Source organism: Phacochoerus africanus, chromosome 3, assembly GCF_016906955.1.
Source record: "Phacochoerus africanus isolate WHEZ1 chromosome 3, ROS_Pafr_v1, whole genome shotgun sequence".
Classification (NCBI taxonomy): Eukaryota; Metazoa; Chordata; class Mammalia; order Artiodactyla; family Suidae; genus Phacochoerus; species Phacochoerus africanus.
This window is the reverse complement of record NC_062546.1, coordinates 37894796-37913379: the sequence shown is the minus strand read 5'-3', so window position 1 is coordinate 37913379 and position 18584 is coordinate 37894796. Positions and strand designations below refer to the sequence as shown.

At 42.9% G+C, this 18584-nt stretch overlaps 1 long non-coding RNA gene across 2 annotated transcripts; it reads right to left on the bottom strand.

The window, feature by feature from the left end:
* Nucleotides 1-1041: 1041 nt before the first annotated feature.
* On the bottom strand, nucleotides 1042-15644 carry LOC125122834 (uncharacterized). Of its 2 annotated transcripts, none has more exons than XR_007133915.1 (3): nucleotides 15618-15644; nucleotides 10651-10756; nucleotides 1042-1221 (listed from the first exon to the last, which is right to left on the bottom strand). It is a non-coding gene; the product is annotated as an uncharacterized LOC125122834 (long non-coding RNA). The 2 variants fall into 2 exon arrangements; XR_007133916.1 differs by lacking the exon at nucleotides 1042-1221 and adding an exon at nucleotides 9701-9817.
* Between the last annotated feature and the right edge of the window lie 2940 nt (nucleotides 15645-18584).

The window sequence follows — 18584 nt, the reverse complement described above, 5'->3', positions numbered from 1 at the left end:
TTGGCCAAGATTATCTCTGAAAGTAAAAGACGGAAAAAAGCAAACTCATATTGAACAATGGGATTTCACCCATTTAACTTAAACAAGCAAAAGCAACAGCAGTAGTAGAACACATGTGATAGCAAAGGAAAAAAAAAACTGTCATTTTCATTGATTCACAATAAATCTACTAAATTTAATGCAACATAACTTATTGATTAACCCAGTGAAGTAGGTATTAGAAACCAGTCTTGCAGGGGAAAAAAAAATATCTAGTTTGGGAAAAATTATATTCAAGAGATTCATGTTCATTTTAAACCTCAAAGTGTGACAAGTAATAAAAAATTGAGGCCTTAAGCTTCTGATTGAAATTGATTTAGGAGTGGCTTTACTCAAAGCCAAGGAAATGCAATAGAAATCCTCATTATTTCTCTTGCATGGTTGTCCTTCAATTAATTAACCCTCCATTGTTCCACACAATACTCCTGTGAGAAGGAAACCTGGAGAAGTACTGCCTTCTTAATGAGAAGGGACATGAGGCAATGGGATGTAAAATGATCTCTTAAGTCACAGAAGGAATCCATAGTAGAACCAGTACAGAACACACGTCCGCCTGGCTTCCTCTCAGGTGTAAAGAGAGAGAGGTCTGAATAAGCAGATGCTTGCTCTTCATTCTCCACCAAAGGAGGCCTTTATAACTTAAAGCGAGAGGCAGTTAGATTCTGCACCATATTTTTTGCAGCCGTTCAAGACAAGCAGCTACGATGCCATGTAGTACCTGGATTTCCCAGTATTGCATGTTTACAAAGGGTTTGAAAAGCAGAGAGAAAAATGGTTGTATATAAACCTACACTGATCTTTAGCTTCTTATGACTGGCTGCCTTCTAAAGGGAAATTGAATTTTAAATTTGGGAACGGATTTTCAGAGCATGGTGCAAGCAATGCATTGTGATGACCCAGTCACATTTCCAAACATTCTTTTTTAAAACATTTTTAAGTGGTTCTTTCACACTGTCTGGAAGGACGAAAGTAAATAAAGTAAATGTTCTGGTGGCTATAATACACTGCTGGGCCCAAAAGCTCTTTATTTCAAGATTAAGATGACTAAGAGCAATTGTAATCAGAATAAATCCGGAAAACTGGAAGGAGTGGGTGCTCTTAAGAAGTTGGCAGATAGACCGTGAAATCCCATCCGAAGAGCAGGAACAACTTGGCTCCACAGAGCTACCTTCATTCAAATTCCTGGAAGAATAAATCAGCAGCGTTTGAAATGCTTCCGAGCGAGAGTATGAATGTGACAAGCACAGAAGGAATTACTGGAGGCAGGAATCCAGCCCTGGGCATCAGGGTTACTGAGATGCACTTTTTTCACTTTCGAGCCATTCAAAGGGGAAAAAGAAAGAAAAATAGAGTGTAAGCAGATGTTTCCTTTTCAATGTGTTTAGCCAACACTCAGAGCAACTGGATACAGTTGCTTCCCTTGGTCTACACAGGCCACCATTGTACTGCAGTCGGTGGATGGTTAGATAAAAAGAGCCCAGAGGGCAAAGAGCCTGGGGGGCTTGCTTCCTGGTAGTTTGCCCACAAGCGCAGTGTTCAGGGTTCAGACTTACTTGTGAATCTTGATGTTGCTGGGGAAAAGCAAACTTCTAGCCCCAATTTAGAGGGCGGTAGTGAAGGTCCCATGATCTTGGTCAAGGACGACAATCAAATTGGGATGAAGTGTGTCCATACCTGCCGTTTCTTTTATTTATTATTATTTTTTTGGCCGTGCGCAAGGCACGTAGAAGTTCCCGGGGCTGAGGATTGAACCCTCGCCACAGCAGCTACCCTCGACACTGCAGTGACAACACCAGATCCTTAACTGGCTGAGCCAGGCTGGAACTCTGCCACTGTCTTTCATACACTGAAACCCTAACCCCCAGCACCTCAGTACATGACTCTGTTTGGAGATGGAGTTTTAAAGAGGTGATGAAATTAAAATGAGGCCCTAAGAGTGGGCCCTGATCCAGGCTGACTGATGTCCTTATAAGAAGAGGAGATGAGGACACAAGAGTGTCAGGGACACACACACAGAGCAAAGGCCATGTGAGGATATGGAAAGAAGGTGGCTGTCTGCATGCCGAAGAGAAAGACCTTGGGAGAAACCACATCTTTAAGGACTTCCAGCCTCCAGAACTGTGGGAAAATAAAATCCTGCTGTGTAAGCGGCCCAGCCTGCAGTACTTTGTCAGGCAGCCCAAGCAGCTCAAGGCACTGGTTCTTGATCCTGCTAGCTGTCCACACTCGTCTGCACAGGAGCAGACCCCCATGTCCAGGCATGCAAGAGGAGATCAACAATGTTCCCGTTGTGGCACAGTGTAAACAATCCCGACTAGTATCCATGAGGTTGAGGGTCCCCGATCAGTGAGGTAATGATCCAGCATTGCCGTGAGCTGTGGTGGAGGTCGCATACGAGCCCTGGATCTGGCATTGCTGTGGCTGTGGTGTAGGCCGGCAGGTGCAGCTCCAACTCAGTCCTTAGCCTGGGAACTCCCATATGCCATACACGTGGCCCTAAAAAAAAAAAAAAGTTTGTTGAATGAATGAATGAATGAATGAATGCAATGGACATGCCTCTCCTTCAGCTTCCTTATTTCTTTAAATAGGCACAGTTATAGTAACTCCAGAACCGTGGTTGGATGTAGCTGTCAAGTGCTTAGAATGTTGTGGCCGGCATACAGTAAACCCATAAAAGTGTTTGTTCTTATGACCTCTATTAATTTTTTTCTTTTTAAGGCCACATGTTCAGCATATGGAAGTTCCTGGGATAGATGCTGAATTGAAGCTGCAGCTGTGACCTGTGCCACAGCCATGGCAACACTGGATCCAAGCCACATCTGCAACCTACACTGCAGCTTGCAGCAACACTGGATCCTTAACCCACTGAGTGAGGCCAGGGATGGAACCCTCATCCTCACAGAGACAACACTGGGTCCTTAACCCACTGAGCCACAACAGGAATTCCTCATGACCTTTACTGTTAAGCATTGTATTACTTTTCCTCTTTTGGTGGCTTTACAGACAAGGAGCATTGAAGTAGGCAGTGAGATACACTCTTGAGCACCAGGAGTATTTTACCTCATGCAGTTCCAATAGAAGAACCTGGGCTGTTTCTATTATATCTAATTGGTTTGTGGGCCAGAATATCACCGAAATTAGAAGTAGATGTGACAAGCCCATTCTTTTTTTTTTTTTTTTTTGCTTTTCAGGGCTGTACCCACAGCATATGGAAGTTCCCAGGCTAGGGGTCGAATCAGAGCTACAGCTGCCAACCACAGCCACAGCCACAGCAACATGGGATCCAAGCTGCATCTGCAACCTACACCACAGCTCACGGCAACACAAGATCCCTGACCCATTGAGCAAAGCCAGGGATTGAACCTGTATCAATCCTTGGATAGTAGTCAGATTCATTTCCACCGTACCACAATGGGAGCTCTGTGTATCATTCTTTTTGTTTGCTTGCTTGTTGTTCTGGTTGAAGTTTCCCGGCCAGGGATCGAACCCTAGCCACAGCAGTGACCTGAGCTGCTGCAATGACAGTGCCTATGGTATTTTATATCAGGAGTGGGACTGCAGAATGTGAGGAATGAACCCATATTCTTTCCTTTCCCCACGCTCCCAGCTCTCGAATCCCAGCAAATACATGTGTCCTAAAGCAGTCAGGACTTGGGCCTGGACTGTGCATTGCGTTGGGTGGGAGAAAAGTCAAGTTCCTACAATAAGGCTTTAAGTACAATGAGTGTTGGAAAGTTCATGATTTTTGTCTTAATAACATTTCCACTATGGGCTAGATTTTGCTTCTCCTTGCTCTAAACTCCCTTAGCTTCACGTGATTATTCTTAGTTATTCCCCCTCCCCCAGAAATACTCTTCTACAGCACAAGCCCCCCAGTGAGGCTAGCAAAGGCAATTTTTGTGCTCTCAATATTTCATGATTAAGGAGCCAGCCTGCTTCATGCTCCATTAATCTCTCAAACCAGTCTCACACTTGGGCTGCAATGAAAGCGTTTCTAATTTGAACCTGTCTTGTCTTCTGTGAGGCTTTGTTTATGCAACGCTGTCTCGGAGGGCCCTGTGCTCCTTCTGTGTTCCTTTTTATGTTTAATTCCCTCACCACGTTATTTTCTTTTTTGGCTGTCCTGCAGCATATGGAGTTCCTGGGCCAACGATCAGAACCAAGCTGCAGTTGAGACCTATGCTGCATCTGTGGCCACACTGGATCCTTTCATCCACTGTGCTGGTCTGGGATGGAACCTGCACCTTGGCGCTGCAGAGACTGGCACTGCAGAGCTGCTGCCGCTGATCCTGTTGTGCTACAGTGGGAACACTGTTACCACCTTACTGTTAATTTGGGGTTTCTCATTGTGGATTGCCCATAGTTTGCACACATCCTGCACCCCCCTTTAGGTCAGCAGCTTGTGGAGAGCTTATCTGCAGGGTTTGCTTCTTCTGTAACCTGCCTTCACGTGTGAGCAGAGAGTGCCTACTAACTAAATGATGGGATAGGATGTGCTGGTCACATGTCCATGTCCCCCTTTGATCCTTCTTCCCATCCACGGACACTTGATTCTTTATTTTCTCTCTTGATTACTTTTTTTTTGAGCAGTCAGTGTAGTGGAGCGCATCAAAGTTGCAAGTATGCCATTGAGAGATAAAGCAGAGAGGGAGAGTGTTTTAGGTTTTAGATTTTGAAATGCCATGTGCCTCCAGGAAAAGCCAACAGGGCGGGCTCAGCCATTAGGTGGTTGGGTAACACAGCCCGCAGAGGACGTGTGAGCTCATAGCAGCAGTCACAACGAGGTGACTGAGACAGGTGCCAATGAGGGAAGAGTAGAAGGGGACTTGTCCCAGCCACCTGTCAGCCCTGAAATCAAAGGGTGCCAGCAGTGAAAGCTGCTGACAAGGTAAGAGAGAAAGAGGATGAAGGAAGAGAAGAGGAGCACGAAATCTATAACGTGCAGCTTCCTAACTCCCCTCTCTTCACTGAAGGATGCTCTGGCCCCACACACTGCTTGTCCCCAGGACATGGGACACATAGCTCAGGCACAGAGGGTGGCTGGTGAATACATTGCACCCATGTAACCAGCATCTAGATTAAGAAATATACCCTTCCCAACACCCTACAAGCCCTCACTGTGCCTCTTTCAAGGACAACCCCCCTTCCACCTTTTTTTTTTGTCTTTTTGTCTTTTTGTTGTTGTTGTTGCTATTTCTTGGGCCGCTCCCGCGGCATATGGAGGTTCCCAGGCTAGGGGTTGAATCGGAGCTGTAGCCACCGGCCTACGCCACAGCCACAGCAACGCGGGATCCGAGCCGCGGCTGCAACCTACACCACAGCTCACGGCAACGCCAGATCATTAACCCACTGAGCAAGGGCAGGGACCGAACCCGCAACCTCTTGGTTCCTAGTCGGATTCGTTAACCACTGCGCCATGACGGGAACTCCTCATCCTGATTTCTAATAAGATAAATCCATTTGCCTGTTTCTGAAATTTATACAAGTGAAACCAAACAGTAAGGCCTATTTTATGTTTGGATATTGATTGATTGATTGATTGGTTGGTTGATTGTCTTTTTAGGGACTGCACCCAAAGCATAGGGAGGTTCCCAGGTTAGGGGTCTAACTGGCCTACGCCAGAGCCACAGCAATGCCAGATCTGAGCCACATCTGTGACCTACACCACAGCTCATGGCAATGCCAGATCCTTAACCCACTGGGCGATGCCGGGGACCAAACCCTCAACCTCACGGTTCCTATTCGGATTCATTTTCGCTGCACCACGACAGGACTCTTGTTTGGCTTTTTACACTCAACATTGTATTTGTAAGATTTATCCATGTTGTTGCATGTAGAAATGGTTGGTCCATTTTTTTTTTTCTTTTTGGTCATACCCATGGCATGTGAAAGATCTTGGGCCAGTGATCAAACCTGAGCAATGGCAATGAAAGGCCAGGTCCTTAACCTACTGCCCACAAGGGAACTCCCTCCTTGTCCTTTTTTCTTTTAAACCTGCACTTGCAGCATATGGAAGTTCCCAGTCTAGGAGTCAAGTCGGAGCTACGGTGGCCGGCTTACATCACAGTCATGGCAGCACCAGATCCAGCCACATCTGTGACCTATATCGCAGCTTACAGCAACACCAGATCCTTAACCCACTGAGCAAGTCCAGGGATCAAACTTGCATCCTCATGGACACAACACTATGTCCTTAACCTACTGAGCCACAATGGGAACTCCTCTCCTGGCCCATTTTTATTGTCATATACTAGTCCATTGTGTAGATGTATACTTATTCCATATCTTTATCCACTATACTGTTGAAAGATATATGGGTAGTTTCCAGTTTGGGAATATTATGACTAGTGCTCTGAACATTCTAGTGCACGTGTGTTGTTTTGTTATTGATCTTGCATGTCCACAGGCATGTCTATGGAACATTAACTTGGAGTAGAGTTTCTGGGTCATAAAATATTCCTACATCCAGCTTTAACAGGTATAGCCAAACAGTTTTTGAAGGTGGTCGTACTTTTTTTACACTTCCCCAACAATATCTGAGTATTGTCTGCCTTTTCCATTTGAGCTATTCTGGAATGTGGGTTAGAGATTGCTTTTAAGACCCAGAAATTTGGGAGTTCCCACTGTGGCACAATGGGACCAGCAGCATCTTGGAAGCACTGGGTTGCAGGTTGGATCCCTGGCCCAGCACAGTGGGTTAAGGATCCAGCATAGCCATAGCTATGTCACAACTATGGCTAAGATCTGATCTCTGGCCTGGGAACTCCATATGCCACAAGGTAGCCAAAAATGGAAACAAAACAAAACAAAACAAAAGACTCAAAAATTTGGAGTAAGGTTTTGTTTTTGTTTTTTTTTTTAACCCTTAGTGGAAACCTTCAGTGAGCTAGTTAGTCTAGTGCTCCTCTGGTATCTGATGCCCACTGCTGGAGCAATCTACAGGACTCTATCAACCTGGAAATATCTAACACCTAAGGTGGAATGATTCAGAAAAAGTATGGGGCAAAGAGCTCATGATCCACTGGGAAGAATTCTCTGTATGACACTAAAAGGCCACAGTGGAGTACTAAAATGTTTGGGACCAATGTTAAACGTTCTCTTAATGTTTGCTGAATGTTGGGTGTTCACTGTCAAATGCAAACAGTAGCATCAGTCCCCAAGTGCAAACAGGAGAGATGACAAAGCACTGGGGCTGGGAAAATCTTCAGGAGTGAAACGGGACTTCAGTTGGGCATTTCGGTGTAGGATGTTTGCAGGTGGGGAAAACTAGAACAGTATTTCATGACATTTTCTGGGCAGATGGGCATGCACATCTGTGTGTATGTAATACTGAGCAAATATTTTAATATTGTCAATTATCTAAATTGCCAGCACTTTAAGGAGAGGCATGATTATGTCGGAAACACAAGGCACAGGGATCAGTCCATCCAATGTTTCAGAGAGTTAGTGTCATCCTTTATGTTTCAGATTGTCTTATATCTTGCATTAGCCATGACTTCAGTCATTTAGAGCAGAAGGGGCTTTGAAATTAGGGCAGGCGTTAAAATATGATTTGTATGCTGTTGTCAACTTTCCCACCTAACATTTCAAAATAATAAAGTAAATCTCTCATTTCTTGTAAGCTCTTAAAAAGAATAAATGTTGCTATAATCATATACTACAAGAAAGTCTTTATGATGCATTTAACTTGGTGGGTATATTTTTTTAGACTCAGGAAAGAAATGTGACAGATAGGGTCTTGCCTGCAAATACTAATTTTTCACTTTTTGTCTTTAGAAAACAAAACCACAGGCAACATCTCCTACTAAGAAGTACATTTTTCAGCCTTGTTTGTAACTAGGTGAGCTTCTATAACTGAGTTCTGTCCAAAATGATATAAATGTAAGTATATTTTGAGACTTATGAGAAGCCTATCTAAAAGATAGTGGAGCAGTTCTCGTCGTGGCACAGCAGAAATGAATCCAACTAGGAACCATGGGGTTGCGGGTTTGATCCCTGGCCTCGCCCAGTGGGTGGGGGATCCGGCATTGCCATGGGCTGTGGTGTGGGTCTGGACGTGGCTTGGGTCTGGTGTTGCTGTGGCTCTGGTGTGGGCCAGCGGTGGCAGCTCTGATTGGACCCCTGGCCTGGGGACCTCCATGTGCTATGGGTGCGGCCCTAAAAAGACAAAAGACAAAAGACCAAAAAAAACAAAAACAAAAAACAAACAAAAAAAACTAGACACTCTCGAGAAAAGAAGAAAAAAAAAAAAAAAGGACTTTCTGTGTGGCTCACAACATAACTACTTGGTGTTGCTTCTACTGTGGCTATGGCTTGACCCCTGGCTCGGGAACTTCATATGCCATAGGTGCGGCCACTTGTTTAAAAAAATAATAAATAAATAAATAAATAAATAAAAGATAGTGGAATAAGCCTTCCTCCTTCTTTCTTTCTGCTGCCTAGAATGTGGATGTAATGGCTGGAACTCCAGTAGCCACAATGGACCATGCGGTGATCTTTTGAATGAAAGGTTCGATTTGTTTCAGGCTAACATAATTTAGTAGGGTGGATCTTTAATCCAATATTTCTGGTATCTTTATAAGAATAGGAGAAGAGACACAGAGACATACAGGAGAGAAGGCCATATGATGACTGATGCAGAGATGAGAGATGTGTCTGCAAAGCTAAGGGACACCAAGGCTTTCCAGAAGCCAAGAGAAAGGCATGGAGTAAATTGTCCCCTAGACCTCCAGAGAAAGGTCCTGCTGATACCTTGATTTCAGATTCTAGCCTCCAAACTGTGAAAGAATGAATTTCTGTTAAGATACCTCATTAGTGATAGTTTGTTACAGAGGCCCTAGAAAATGAATACATCACAATCCCTACCCTTTCCACATCTGATCCACCAGCAAGACCTGTCAATTATGGTTCTAAATAGCATTTAGGAGTTCCTGTCATGGCTCAGTGGAAATGAATCCAACTAGTAACAATGAGGATGCGGGTTCAATCCCTGGCCTTGCTCAGTGAGTTAAGGATCCAGTATTGTCATGAGCTGTGGTGTAGATTGCAGATGTGGCTTGGATTCTGCTTTGCTGTGGCTGTAGTGTAGGCCAGCTGCTGTAGCTCTGATTCGACCCCTGCCCTGGGAACTTCCATATGCTACAGGTGTGGCCCCCAAAAGAAAAAAGAAAACAGCATTTAAATGTCTATTTCTCTGATGCCACATTAATTCAGCCTAACCTCATCATCAGTTGAATATTGCAGCAATTTCCTAACTGGCCCAGACTTGACCCCTCCAATTTATTCAGAAAGATCCACACAAAGCCTCAGATCATGTTCCTCCTCTGCTTGAACATCTGACTTCTATTGCTCTTGGCATAGCATCTAAATCATGGCTTGCAAGATGCTACATGATCTGATCCAGCTATACTGCTCTTTTCTTTTTCTTTTTATAGTTATTCAAATTTGGCAAATAATTCCTTTTAATCTCAGGGCCTTTGTAAGAAGTATTTACTTTGCCTGGAGAACACTCCATTGCCTTCCTCTCACTCACTATCTTTCTAACTGCCTACTCCTTCTTACATTTAAGTCTATAAAGTCTTTCCCTCCATGTCTGCTCTTCCTTCCTTCCCTCCTTCTTTTTCTCCAGTCATAAAGAAGATTCACATATCACCTACCTTTTGATGGCCCAAGACACTGAAGTTCCAAAGGTAGCTCAAATATCCTAGGAAGAGCACCCCCAGGAGAAACAACCTTGACCACTATACCATCATCAAGTTCACCCTGACCACCAAGTCAGCTGTGAAGGAGAGAGAAGACAACAACTCACTGGTTCATGCTCATTGTGGATGTCAAAGCCAATGAGCACCAGACAAAATGGGCTGTGAAGATGTTCTATGACATTGATGTGGCCAAGGTCAAAACCGGATCAGGGCTGATGGAGAGAAGAATGCATATGTTTGACTGGCTCTCCATTATGATGCTTAGGATGTCACCAACAAACTTGGGATCATCTAAACTGAGTCCAGGTAACTCTAAATACAATTTTTTTCAACATAAAATAAAGATGGCCATAGTAGTATCTCCCTTCCCACAAGTTTTCTACAGTGTGAATTTGCCATTCCCACACCAACAAATGGAATTCAGTTTCCTCCCCCTTGAATTTAGGCTGGCCTTATGACTTACTTGTAATCAACAAGAAACTTTTTAAAGTTTTGTTGTATGACTCTCCAGTCTAGGTCCAAAAGATCATGTAGCTTCCACCTAGCTTTCCTAGGATGCTTGGTATGGGGAAACCTGTCCCTATATAAGAAAGTCATTGGCCCTGAGACCACCAGGTTCTGGAAACGCCATGCCTGGTTGCTTCAGTTGACAGTCCCTTGTGAGCTCAGTCTTTTAGCCACTCATGCTACCAGACATGTAAGTGCAACTGTTGGGATCCTCTAGACCAACCCACCTGCCACCTGAGCCCCACTGAGTGACTTAGGTGGCTCCAGAAGGAGTAGAAGAAAGAAGAACCACCAAGCCACACCCTGCCTGAATTCCTGATCCACAGAGGCAATGAGACATAACCAAACAGTTGTCTTAAACCATAAGTCTGGGGTAAGTTTGTTATCCACAGTAGCTACTCACCATGCACAAACATTGACTTTTGGTCTGACACATCAGAGACATCAGAATCCCTGTGATAGCAGGTGGCACATCTATGCTTCTTCAGCTACTGTCATGTCTTCAGTACCTAAGAGGATTCAGGATGTTGTAGGTGCTCAATAAATATAAGAGGGTCCCCAAGTCTGAGGGCACAGACTTCTGGGCCACCTTGTGCTAAATGAAGCCAGAGAGGAGCTCTTGTCTTTGCCACTTGTAATGGAATCTGACATTTGCAATTTCAGTCATGAGGAAATAACTTAGAACAAATCTCTTTCAGGCTTCTAAGCTGACCAGTCTTATTTAGAACCTTCGACTGAAATGACAAAATGCATTATAAGTTATATTAATATCTTTTAGGAGCTGAAGTCATTCGGTAATTTTAAATGTCAGAAAGTAGATTCATATTAAAGCTGAAAAAAAAAAGACTATGATTAAAGGGAGACTATCCAATATCAATAGGGGATAAATACTACTTCCTACTTTTTTCACCATCCATTTTAATAAACTCATTAACCCATGTGATGATGTTTCTGCTAGTGGATACTGAAGAAATTTACAATAGTTTAACTGACCCACATTCACCTTAAACAAAATAGAATAGGAAGTACCAGCCTCATTTACATAATTGTTTTGGATTTCCCAGACAGAAATAACTTTCAGGGTTGTCTTGTCTGAACATAATCTGCAATTTAAACTACAGGCTTCTTTTTTTTTTTTTTTTTCTTTCAACTTCCTTGTGATAAGAATCCAGACTGTCTCATGATGTTAAATCTTGCCTGAAATGTTTTATACATATCCTGGTCTCTTGTCTCAAGATGATTCTGACCACCCTAAAATTAGAGTGTGAACATGACATCTCTTTATTTTTTCAGAACCCTTCCCTGAAGGTATGTGAAAATGCTACCAACCACTAATTCTTCTCTCAGTTAGGTTTCAAGATTTTTTTGTTTTTAAGGCTGCACCTGCAGCATTCTGAGACCTACACCACAGCTCATGGCAATGCTGGATCCTTAACCCACTGAGCAAGGCCAGGGAAGGAACCCGTGTCCTCATGGATATTAGTCAGGTTCATTACCACTTAGCCACAGCAGAAACTCCTCAAGATAGTTTATTACACAGTCATTTTACATAGGTGCTCAATAATTTTAGGATTAAATTATTCAATGAAGGTCACTCAGAATGTAAATCATATAGTTGTAAATTGATTACTTTGATTTTCTCCCTTGAAAAGGAATGATTCACCTCAGATATATAAACTCTTATACACTTAAAATAGTCTGTAATTATGAAACTGCTTATATCAACTCTTTTGAACTTTCTAAGAGTTATTAATCAGAGGCAGTTTAAATTAGTGTGTAAGTCAGGATAGTTTAGGATATGCTGCATTACAAATATCCCCTAAATCTTAGTTAATTATTTCTTGCTTATGTTACATGACCAGTTTGATCTGGTGTATCTGTGTGAAGAGGAGCTGTTTTCTGGTCATTGTGGTCACTTGGGGACCTAAACTTGACAGAAATTCCTCCTTATGATATAGGTCTCAGATCGCAAAGACAGGAAAACAGACATTTGGCAAGTTGTGCACTGGTTTGTAATGCTTCTGCCTGAAAGTGATGCTTATCTCATGTCCTCACACTTTGTTAACCAAAGCAAGTTACATGACCATGCCAGTTTGCAAAGGGTGTGATGTGTAAGCCCTCCGTGAACTTGGAAGGAGACAGGAAGAAGCACACTTGTGCACAGCTGCAATAACTACCAAAAACAAGAAGGTGACCCAGGACCTCAGAAACATCCAGACAACCTCTTGTCAAGAAGGAACAAAAAGTCCAGACGTTCTCATTCTCAATTAAGGCTTATTTCTGGAGTTCCCATCGTGGTGCAGTGGTTAATGAATCCAACTAGGAACCATGAGGTTTTGGGTTCGATCCCTGGCCTCAATCAGTGGGTTAAGGATCCAGCGTTGTTGTGAGCTGTGGTGTGGGTCGCAGACATGGCTCAGATCTGGTGTTGCTGTGGCTCTGTCATAGGCCCAGCAGCTACAGCTCCCATGATTAGACGCCTAGCCTGGGAACCTCCATGTGCCACTGGTGTGGCTCTAAAAAGAAAAAAAAACCAAAAAAAAAAAAAAAGACTTATTTCCAGTTGCCCAGGCACTTAAAATAAAGTACAGTTTCAGATACACAGCACTTCCTCAGAAAGAAAGAATCCATGTGTGTTTGCATAAGATCGTGTTCTGTGTCTATTGTGCAGTCTTGGATAATTGAGCAACACTCTTAAAGAGGATATGCTTAGGATCTTGCAACCCCAAATATGGGACCAGCAGCATGAGCATCTTGTGAGGACTTGCTCTACATGCAGATTCTCAGGCCCTACCCCAGCTCTAGCAAATAAAAATCTGATTTTAACAAAATGGTTAGGCTATCTGTATACACATTAACATTTGAGAAGCACTGGATTAGGATATCTGCCTGGGATATGCCAACAAAATCAATGATACATCATGCTTGAAATGACAACATTGAAGTCCCACATTTTTAAAAGTTTGCCCTTTAAAAATTTAGATTTTTTTTTGTCTTTTTGTCCTTTCAGGGCTGCACCAGCAGCATATGGAGGTTCCCAGGCTAAGGGTCTAATCAGAGCTGTAGCTGTCAGCCTATGCCAGAGCCACAGCAATGCCAGATCTGAGCCATGTCTGTGACCTACACCACAGCTCATGGCAACACTGGATCCTTAACCCACTGAGCCAGGCCAGGGATCAAACCCAAAACCTCATGGCTCCTAGTCAGATTCATTTCTGCTGCACCTCAATGGGAACTCCAAATTTGGATTTTTAAACTGTCACAGGGCTCAAGACTCAAAAAGAAAAATTTACTGCACTGAATCATAAAGCAAAACCTAAGAATTTTATCTGCATAATGTCTTGCTTGTTTGGTGGGCTGCATGGGACTGGCATCTTATTTTCCAATCTTTTTTTTTTTCTTTTCACGGCAGCACCACAGCATATGGAAGTTCCCAGGCTAGGGGGCAAATTGGAGCTGCAGCTGCTGGACTATGCCACAGCCACAGCAATGCTGGATCCAAGCCACATGCAGCAGTGTAGGATCCTTAGCCCACTGAGTGAGGCTAGGGATCAAACCTGCATCCTCAAGGATACTGTGTTGGGTTCTTAACCCACTGAGCCACAATGGGAGCTCCTACTTTTCCAGTCTGGAAGGGAATGGCAGTCGTGTGATGTTACTTCAGTGACTTTCAGAGGAGGTCAGACTGTACCATGCAGAGCACAACTTACACAAAATGTTGAACATTAAGAAGTTCAGGTTTCCTTCATGAATCTTTGAATTAGTTATTAGGTCTTCAAAGGCAAACTACTGCTTCCAAACTTTATGGGGTGCAGACATTATCATAGCCTATCTCAGATCCCTTCTATTTTGGGGAAGAGGGTATTATCCTGATGGATGTGAAAAACATCCTCTTATTAACATTAACAAAGTAGTGCACATTAGAGGTGACGGTTACCACTTTGATTTTTTTCTTCCCTAAAAATAAGAATATTTCCAAAAAAGAGGAGTTCCTATTGTGGCTCAGGGGTTAAGAACTCAACCAGTATCTATGAGAAAGCAGGCTCAATCCCTGACCTCACTCAGTGGGTTAAGGATCCAGCAGTGCCACAAGCTATAGAGTAGGTTGTAGATGTGGCTCGGATCCCCTATGGCTGTGCTTGTGGCTGTGGCTGTGGCTAGCAGCTGCAGCTCCAATTCGATGTCTAGCCTGGGAATTTCCATATGCCACAGGGGTGGCCACACACACACACACACAAAAATGACTATTTCCAGGAGTTCCTGTTGTGGTGCCGTGGAAATGAATACAACTAGGAACCATGAGGTTGTGGGTTCAATCCCTGGCCTCACTCAGTGGGTTAAGGATCTTGCATTGCCATGAGCTGTGGTGTAGGTTGCAGACGTGGCTTGGATCTGATGTGGCTGTGGCTGTGGTGTAGGCCAGCAACTGTAGCGCAGATTGGACCCCTAGCCTGGGAACCTCCATATGCCTCAGGTACAGCTCTAAAGAGAAAAAAAAAATTGCAAAAATAATAAAAAGGAAAGATTGAGGTGAAATAAGTAGAGTTAACTGTACAAAATGCTTTCTTCCCTGAATTGTGGGGCTGAGTGCTTTTTAGGAAGTTTCAGCCACCACCATCCCAACCATCTAGGAAAGGTAAACCTGATTTGATGCTCAACAATAATGCCTCAGTTTGTTTAAGGCTTGTTGTGAAATAATTTCACTCTACATAAATTTTTTAATGTAATCACCACCTGGGGAGCAAAAGAAGATACAAATTGTCATATATTTGTGGTTCTATCTGACATAAACAGGCCAAAATTTATCCACCACAGTTTTATGATTCATTTTCCTCTAAATGTGGCTCTGTCTCCAAACTACTGCAGCAAGATATTGAAAACATTAATGAGAAACATAAAATACATGCAGACAAGGTAGGAAAAATATATGTGTATTCAGCGTCACTAAGGAACGTCTCAGTTATCCTTATAATTTAGATGTCTTGACACAGTTTTTTTCCCAGATATTGGTGGTAATTTTTCTGCAACCCCTAAAACAAGTGAGCTTCATCATCAGCAGACACATTAAGCTTGGCTAGTGTCACAGCACTGCCTCTGGGTTTAGTTTGATAAAAACCCTATTTCACAGGAAAGTAAATCATGTCACCTAACTGAAATTTGAGAGACAGGACTGAGTAGAACTGGTAAACCCATTTGCTTTCCTAGTATTTTTTTCTTTAAATATATGGGTTTTTCAGAAATAGACTCAAAGACATAAAAAAAAAAAAACTCACTTATAGTTACCAAAGGCATGGGAAGGGATAAATCAGGAGTTTGGGACTAACAGACACGCACTACTATATATAAACTTGATAAACAACAAGGACTTACCATATAGCACAGGGAACTATATTCAATATCTTGTAATAACCTATAATGGAGGAGAATCTGAAAAAGAATATACATACATATAACTGAATCACTTGGCTGTGCATCTGAAACTAACACATTGGAAATCAACTATACTTCAGTTAAAAAATATGTGAGTTTCGACATCTGATTCCTGGTCTAATCCTCAAGAGGTGAATTTTGGTTATAAAGGAGTAATGGTTCTTTTCAGCACATCTCACTAAAGTTTGGGTGTTATAATACTCTGAATATAGTCGTGTAACCAGATAATGCAATGCTTCTTACAAGATCAGAAAAGCTCCTTTGTCCCTTCTTTCCTTTTTCAGGCCTACTTTCAAAGATGGGTTTCTCCAAATCACTCAGGAAACTGCCCACGGACAGGAAAATCCACTGGCTCTTTTTAGAACCTGGGAAAGAGCTTGCAGGTCATTGCCCCTGAGTTGACACTAGAAGATTTCCTCCTCACGGTGTAATGTAGAGTAGCCACTGTTTTAGTTGGTCATAGACCTCCACCTGTCCCCTGTCTTTAGGTCTCTGCATTTCCTGTGGCATTTTCTGCCAAGTAGAGTGTCTTTGCAAAGTTTTATCCCCTTCCCCCCCCCCCTTTTTTTTTTGCTTTTTTTAGGGCTGTTTGTGCTGCGTATGTAAGTTCCCAGGCTAGGAGTCAAGTCAGAGCTGCAGCTGCCAGCCTACACCACAGCCACAGAAACACTAGATCTGAGCTGCATCTGTGACCTACATCACATCTCATGGCAATTAACCCATGAGCTAGGCCAGGGCTCAAACCCACATCCTCATGGATATTAGTCAGGTTCATTACCACTGAGCCACAGGGGAATTCCCTATCTTACCCTTTTTTTAATGGTTATAATGAGCTCTTGGTCAGAACAATTTACAAACCACAGTTTATCCATCTTCATTATCATCAAACAGAATTATTGCTCAGATGCCCCGTGTACAGGGCAGCTTGTCTTTTGTTATTCAGCAATGTTTCTATTTCGTTTATTTTCTCTTTAAATGTGTTAAGGACATTCTCTTTGTATTCTCTCCTAAGTCCTTACCTGAGGCAGGATTATTTACATTCTAATTTTTATATCTACCTAATAAAATATGCCTTTCTGTGATTGTTTAATATCATTTCCTACACTTATGTGCGTCTTCCTAAGGCATCTCATTTGTTCAGTTGCCTAATATTCCATGAAGCATCATTCATTTATTCAATACATATTTATTATCAGTCACTTTTTCAGTTAATGAAGGTACTTGAGTGAAGAAAGTAGAGAAAAATCTCTACCCTCAAGAATCTTACATTATTTTGAAGATTACTTGTTGCACCTCTACATGATCTTTTTTTTTTTTTTTTTTTGGCTTTTGTCTTTTTGCCTTTTCTTGAGCGGCTCCCATGGCATATGGAGGTTCCCAGACCAGGGGTCTAATCAGAGCTGTAGCTGCCAGCCTACACCACAGATCCAAGTTGCGTCTGCGACCTACACCACAGCTCATGGCAACGCCAGATCCTTAACCAACTGAGCAAGGCCAGGGATGGAACCCGCAACCTCATGGTTCCTAGTCAGATCCGTTAACCACTGTGCCACAAAGGGAACTCCCATGATCTTTTAAAATAAAAATCCCCATCTTATAAAACAAATCTAGTTGACCCCTTTATCCATATGTCCAAATCATAGCCAGCATTTAGAAATAATATTTATGGGAGTTCCCATTGTGGCTCAGAGTAAGGACCCAATGTTTTCTCTGTCAGGATGCTGCTGAATCCCTGGTTTTGCTCATCCGGTTAAGCATCCAGCATTGCCACAAGCTAGGGTGTGGGTAGCAGATGCAGCTCAGATCTGGTGTTGCTGTGGCTGTGGTGTAGGCCACAGCTGCAGCTCTGATTCAACTCCTGGCCCAGGGAACTTCCATATGCTGCAGGTGCAGTCGTAAAAAGAAAAAAAAAATTATGAACCATTTATTTTGTGTCTGGCAATGTGCTGACTGTTTTACATTTTTAAACTCACTTAATATCACAGAAGGAAGTAGCATTATGATCCCTAGTTTACAGATGAGGACAGTGAGGGTCAGAGGGATTAGTTAAGGAGAAGATACAGGATTCCTTTTTTTCTTGGTTCTCAACAACCATTTCATACTCCAGATGATGCTTTACACACATTTGATAAGTGGATGAATGAACACACATACTTTTTGGAATTCTCCTTCAGCTTGCCATTAATCACCAACAACTTGATTACTAGAACAATCTACTCATTTTGTGGGGAGAGAAGGTGGGAAGGGTGGTAGGGAAGTGATGCTTTTTTCAGTGAGTTTAGGAAGATGATTGTATCAGTGTTTAGCTATTACTGGAGGTAACTGCTTTATCAGGTGAGACAGCTGGACAGAGACATCAATTCCCTCCAACGTGGGAACACAAATTAGGTGCTTCTAGGATTTAAGCTCTTCAGTAGAATGTTGGAGAAGAGTTCCCTCAGAGTCTCAAGAATTGGAAGAGACTTGGGTGGGTGGAGGGTACCAGCTGCCCTGAAGGTGGGGGCAGCCACCTGGAGGTGGAGGCAGCCCTCTGGAGAAGGGAAATCAGGGCACCTTCCCCCTGCAGTGGACAATAGGTGCTGCACTTGTAAAACTATTCAGAGGGTCCTTGACTTATGACGGTTCGACTTAAGATTGTTTGACTTTACAAAGGTGCAAAAGTGATAAGCATTCAATGAAAACCAGACTTTAAATTTTGAATTTTGATCTTTTTCTAGGCTTTTGATATGAGGTAGACACAGTGTCCTGATGCTGGGCAGCAAGCCAAAGCTCCCAGCCAGTATGGGACCACGAGGGTGAGCCAGACTACCACTGTGTTTTGCACTTTCAGTACAATATTCACTGAGTTACACGAGATGATTTTGTGCAACTGCAGGTTAATGTGAGGGTTCTGAGCACTTAAGGTAG